This window comes from Cervus elaphus, chromosome 11 (assembly GCF_910594005.1).
Source record: "Cervus elaphus chromosome 11, mCerEla1.1, whole genome shotgun sequence".
In the NCBI taxonomy this organism is placed as follows: Eukaryota; Metazoa; Chordata; class Mammalia; order Artiodactyla; family Cervidae; genus Cervus; species Cervus elaphus.
The window spans coordinates 92,023,114-92,029,600 of NC_057825.1; the positions used below are offsets into that span (position 1 = coordinate 92,023,114).

At 37.1% G+C, this 6,487-nt stretch overlaps 1 non-coding gene across 1 annotated transcript; it reads right to left on the minus strand.

Moving 5' to 3' along the window:
* Window positions 1-1,821: 1,821 nt before the first annotated feature.
* LOC122704202 lies at window positions 1,822-2,035 on the minus strand. The gene has a single exon (XR_006343809.1). It is a non-coding gene; the product is annotated as a small nucleolar RNA U3 (small nucleolar RNA).
* Window positions 2,036-6,487: the final 4,452 nt, after the last annotated feature.

The window sequence follows — 6,487 nt, forward strand, 5'->3', positions numbered from 1 at the left end:
ATAGATGTTTTTCTGGAACTCTCTTGCTTTTTCAGTGAGACCACGGATGTTGGAAATTTGGTCTCTGATTCCTCTGCCTTTTCTAAAACCAGCTTGAATATCTGAAAGTTCACGGTTCACATATGGCTGAAGCCTGGCTTGAAGAATTTTGAGCATTACTTTACTAGCGTGTGAGATGAGTGCAATTGTGTGGTAGTTTGAGCATTCTTTGGCATTCATTGCCTTTCTTTGGGATTGGAATGAAAACTGACCTTTTCCAGTCCTGTGGCCACTGCTGAGTTTTCCAAATTTGCTGGCATATTGAGTGCAGCACTTTCACAGCATCATGTTTCAGGATTTGAAATAACTCAACTGGAATTCCATCACCTCCACTAGCTTTGTTCATAGGGATGCTTTCTTTCTTTTTTTTTTTTTTTTTCTTTTTTGTAGGGATGCTTTCTAAGGCCCACTTGACTTCACATTCCAGGATGTCTGGCTCTAGGTGAGTGATCACACCATCATGATTATCTGGGTCATGAAGATCTTTTTTGTACAGTTCTTCTGTGTATTCTTGCCACCTCTTCTTAATATCTTCTGCTTCTGTTAGGTCCATACCATTTCTGCCCTTTATCCAGCCCATCTTTGCATGAAATGTTCCCTTGGTATCTCTAATTTTCTTGAAGAGATCGCTAGTCTTTCCCATTCTGTTGTTTTCCTCTATTTTTTTGCATTGATCACTGAGGAAGGCTTTTTTATCTCTCCTTGCTATTCTTTGGAACTCAGCATTCAGTTGGAAATATCTTTCCTTTTCTCCTTTGCTTTTCGCTTCTCTTCTTTTCACAGCTATTTGTAAGGCCTCCTCAGACAGCCATTTTGCTTTTTTGCATTTCTTTTTCACGGGGATGGTCTTAATCCCTGTCTCCTGTACAGTGTCACGAACCTCCATCCATAGTTCATCACGCACTCTATCAGATCTAGTCCCTTAAGTCTATTTCTCACTTCCACTGTATAATCGTAAGGGATTTGATTTAGGTCATACCTGAATGGTCTAGTGGTTTTCCTTACTTTCTTCAATTTAAGTCTGAATTTGGCAATAAGGAGTTCATGATCTGAGCCACAGTCAGCTCCTGGTCTTCTTTTTGCTGATTGTATAGAGCTTTTCCATCTCTGGCTGCAAAGAATATAATCAATCTGATTTCGGTGTTGACCATCTGGTGATGTTCATGTGTAGAGTCTTCTCTTGTGTTGTTGGAAGAGGGTGTTTGCTATGACCAGTGCCTTCTCTTGGCAGAACTCTATTAGCCTTTGCCCTGCTTCATTCCATACTCCAAGGCCAAATTTGCCTGTTACTCCAGATGTTTCTTGACTTCCTACTTTTGCATTCCAGTCCCCTATAAGAAGCACAGAGGATCTCAAACAAGATGAACCCAAACAGATCTACACCAAGAAGTATTGTAGTTAAAATGGCAAAAGTTAAAGAGAGGATTCTAAAGGCAGCAAGAGAAAAACAAACAGTTAATTATGGGAACCCCCATAAGGCTCTCAGCTGATTTCTCTTCAGAAATGTCGCAGACCAGAAGGGAAGATAAAGTCCTGAAAGGAATCTAGGATACTCTACCCAGCAAGATCGTCATTTAGAACAGAAGGAGAGTTAAAGAATTTCTAAGATAAGCAAAAACTGAAAGAATACTGCAATACTAAACCTATCATAGAAGAAATACTGAAAGGTCTCCAAATAGAAAAGAAACAAGAATCTAAAGAAAAGAGAAAATCACAGTTGGAAAGTAAATCATTTAAGTAAGCCAGGGTACAGATTTTTTTTTTTTTTCTTTTACAAGCGAAACCACTCAGATGGTGTCCTCTCCCTCTTACTCTCCCAAAGGAAGAGAAGAACGATCATCAATGGCCAATAGCAGCTGCAAAAGCAACACCAAAGAGCCGCTTCACGCTCAGGAGAGAACACTGCACCTCCTCCTCATGGTTTCGGGTGCTCTACACAATCAGAGAAACTTCTCTAGTAACAAACTATAGAAATGATCCCTGAAAGTATAGTCTTGGGTACAGATTTTTTAAAAAATTTTTTAATTTGTCAAAGTGATGATAACCAAAATGAATAGCAGAAGGACAAACATGAATATGTAAAAGAGGACATCAAAATCATAAACTGTGGTGGATGAGAGTAAGAAAATGTACACATATATATATTTATGTATATATTTTAAATGTGCTTGAGCCTACATGACTATCAGTCTAGAGAAAGTAGATATAGTAATGGCTTAACATCCTTGAAAAACAGGATACACAACTCAAAAACACACAATACCTTCACAAAAATGAAAAAGAAGAGAACACAGCATAATACAAAAGAAAATCATCAAATCACAAAAGGAAAAAGAAAGGAACAAGAAGAAACACAAAATCAGCTGGTAAACTAAGTTTAAAATGGCAAAAAATACATATCTATCAATAATTACTTTGGGGACTTCTCTGATGGTCCAGTGGCTATGACTCTGTGTTCCCAATTCAGGGGACTCAGGTTCAATCCCTGACCAGGGAAATAGATCCTACCTGGTGCAACTAAAGATGCAATGTGCCACAACTAAAATCTGCTGCAGGCAAGTAAGTAAAAATAAATTTTAAAAAATTACCTTAAATATCAATGGACTAAATGCTCCAATTAAAAGACACAGAGTGGCAGATTGGATTAAAAAAAAAAAAAACCCAAGAACCTACAATATGCTGTCTACAAGAGAACCACTTTAGGGCAAAGGACGCACATAGATTGAAAGTGAAGGGATGAAGAAAGATAATTCATGCAAATGAATATGACAAGGAAGCAGGGGTCACAATACTCAGACAAAATAGAATTTGAAACAAAGACCATAAAGAAAGATTTTTAAAAAGAGAGCTTCAAACCAAGACCTAACAGGACTCAAGAATTCTAGTGAATTCAAGTATAATTCTAGAATGGTGAAGGAGGTTTCAGGCATAGTTTGATCATACTCTCTCCTAAACTCATCCAACGCTCCTTGCTATAAAGCCATGATATCTGGCAACTCTGATAGTCTGGATCAAGGGTCGGTGAACTGTGCCTTAAAGGGCCAGACGGTAAGTATTCCAGGCCTGCAGGCCACTTGGTCTCTGAGGAAGCCAGTCAGCTTCTGTGGTGCCGCAGAACAGCCAGAGACATTGCATGAACACGGGAATGGCCGCATTCCAAGAAGATGGTATTTGCAAAAACAGGTGGCCAGCCTGAAGGCTGCAGTTTGTCAGCCTCTGATCTAGATGCAGAACCGTATTATCTTGGGTTTAAAGAAAATTTGAGTTTATTAGCATTATTCTAGGCTTCTTAGTAGGTTATACTTGCTGCCAAGTATTAATAACATATGGAACAGAACATCAATCAGTCAATTGCTCATATGGCCAGGGAACCAGTCAGTTTAGTGTGAGTGGACATAAATCAGTGTTCTGGATTTTGATCCTCACAGCACCTACAAGAGGCCCAAAGTGGGCAGCCGGTATACCTCCCTATCTATGTGATCCTATGGCTACAACTGAAGAATGAGCTCTAAGAACCCAAAAGTCACCATATTGGGATCACTAAAAAAAAAAAAAATTACAGAGTTTGGAATAAAAATTGAGGGAATGTCAGTCAGTGCAAAAACATCCTGACAATCAGTAAAATACGTGTGCTGACAAAAATTCAGTAACATTTTTGGAGAAGAAAGATACCAAGTATTAGAAGTGGTAAACCAAATTCTGGTCCCAAAGAGGCCTTAATACTAAATCTAGAAACTAATGATTAAATTACAAGGGCAAAACAAAATACGAGGGCATTAGTATCACTGGCCAATTAGCTTACTGAAAGGTAAGTAAAGAATCCACCTGCCAATGCAGGAAATGCAGGTTCGATCCCTGGGTCAGGAAAATCCCCTGGAGAAAAAATGGCAACACACTCCAGTATTCTTGTCTGGGAAATCCCATGGACAGAAGAGCCTGGCAGGCTACAGTCCACAGGGTCCCAAAAGATTTGGACACGACTTAGCGACTAAACAACAACAACAAACATGTAAGTTATGGATATCACAAGAGGATAACTGCAAGCTAACTCCCAAAATGCAATTAAGAATTAAAATATTAAGTAGACCAGTCATCTGCAGAAATGATACAAACTGAAAAATGTTTGGTATCTGCTGCTGCTGCTGCTGCTAAATCACTTCAGTCATGTTCAACTCTGTGCGACCCTATAGACGGCAGCCCACGAGGCTCCCCCATCCATGGGATTTTCCAGGCAAGAGTACTGAAGTGGGTTGCCATTGCCTTCTCCATTGGTATCAGTTTTAGGAATAGCCCAAATCTATTCCAGGTGATCTAGATGATGAGTGGGACATAGTTCTTGACAAAATCAATGGTAGAGCTTGATAAATAACCTGATGAGCTGAGAGCCCTGAAATGGTAAGGGTGCATCTACCATTTACTGATACTTGCCACAGAACCCTTACTATATACCAGAAGCTTTGCACACATGATTTCATTTAATCCTCACGATAGTCGTATGAAGAAACATTGTTTATGGATGGGAAAATTAAAGCTTGCCTAAAGTTAATAATAGGGAGGCAGAGCTGTGATTCAAACCCAGACGAGGACTCCACAACTAATTGTGTTTTTCAAGTGGATCATCTGTAGAACTCTATCCTGCAATATTTTAAAAGATATGCTTTTGAGAAATGTTCTAAGGGTAAATCAGTTGGGAAATTCTGAATGTTTACTGTACTCTAGGACTTCACTGAGCCTTTACTATAAATTTAAAAACCAAGGAAGATAGCAACTGGATTGACTGGCCTTTCTAGACCATCTCTTCACTTGTCCTTTCTAACTGTACAGAGTGAATAATTAACAGAAAATAATACTTTCAGGATGTGGACTAGATATTGTAGGAGTATGTAATTAGGGTGCTCAAAAATGCCTGGATTTGAGACTTAGCATTTAAAAATAAATGTTTATATGTAAAAACAAAATTAAAATAGAGTTTTTCAAAAAGATTAAACTTAAAGAAATATGTTGGATAATAGCTACCGTATAGAATGTGCTTTAAAAATAGGAATAAAAGCTGTTTGGCTCCCCTTGGTTGTTTGACTCATAGAAGATCTGAGTTGTAAACAAGCAGAGGATGATGCAATTTCTGAAATAATTAAAACTGGGTAAGTCACTGGAAAAAAAAAAAGGTTTGATGCTCTCCAGTTAGGTTCTAAGAAAACAAGCACTCTCATACCTAAGTGGGAGAATAAATTGCAGTTACTTTCAGGAGGTCTGGCTTAGCAAAATGATTTTTAATTAAAATGTGTATTCTATTTAACCAAGAAACTTCTCCTTTTGGAATAATCTAAGGAGATAATCCCATGTGTATACAAACCTAAGTAAAAGCATATTCATCACATTATTGTTTATAATAGTGACAAAGTGGATGCTACCTGTTACAGGCAATCAGTAAAGGATTAATTTGATAAATACTTTGAAATATATGCAGCCAATAAAACAGATGATGATGAAAGTCTGTATTTATGAGCACAGAAAAAAAAAGAAATTCCGAGACATTTTGTTAAGTGATTAAAAGTGGAACTTGTTTGTTTCTTTCTTCATTTAGCAGATGTTTCTGGATGCCCACATGTGTCAGGCCCTCCTGTAGTCATGGGGATCAACAAAGAAATAAAATTATTGCCTTCCTAGAGCTGACAGTCTAATGACAAATGAAAGATAATAAAAATTGAAATAAATTATGTAGTATATGAAGCAGTGTGTACAGTACAATAAATGTGTGTTCGTGTTGAAAAATGTAAAGAGTTTGGTTCATAATGGTTATCTGTATGGTGGGGATTTTTATTTTTCATTTCATACTTCTTTTTCTTGAAATGTTTTGAATTCTTTTAATTAATTAATTATTTATTTGTTTTGTTTTGTTTTGTTTTGAATTCTTTTTAAATCAGAAGAAAACTGACAAATTTCTATTTTGACAAAAATAAAATGACAAAATTTTATTTTAAAGAGTACATGAAAAAATGATATTTGTTGTTTCCTTCCTTCAAAGAAATTAAGAGATCAACAACTGTGAAACAGGAGACATTTTTGACCTTAAAAAGAAGTGCTCACAGGTAAATCAGAACCACAGTGATGTGAGCAACAGGTTCTCTCTCATTCGTTACTAGTGAGAATGCAAAATGGTACAGCCACTTTGGAAGGCAGTTTGAAATTTCTTACAAAAGTAAACATACTCTCACCATGTGATCCAGCCGTCACACTCCTGGTATTTACTCAAATGAGCTGAAAACATTATATCCACACAAAAACCTACCTAACGATGTTTGTAAAGCAGCTTTATTCATAACTGACAAAACTTGGAAGCATCAAGATATCTTTTAACAGGTGAATTGATAAACTGTGGTACATTCAGGTAATGCAATATTATTCACTACTGAAAAATCAGCTATCAAACCATAAAAAGACATGAAGT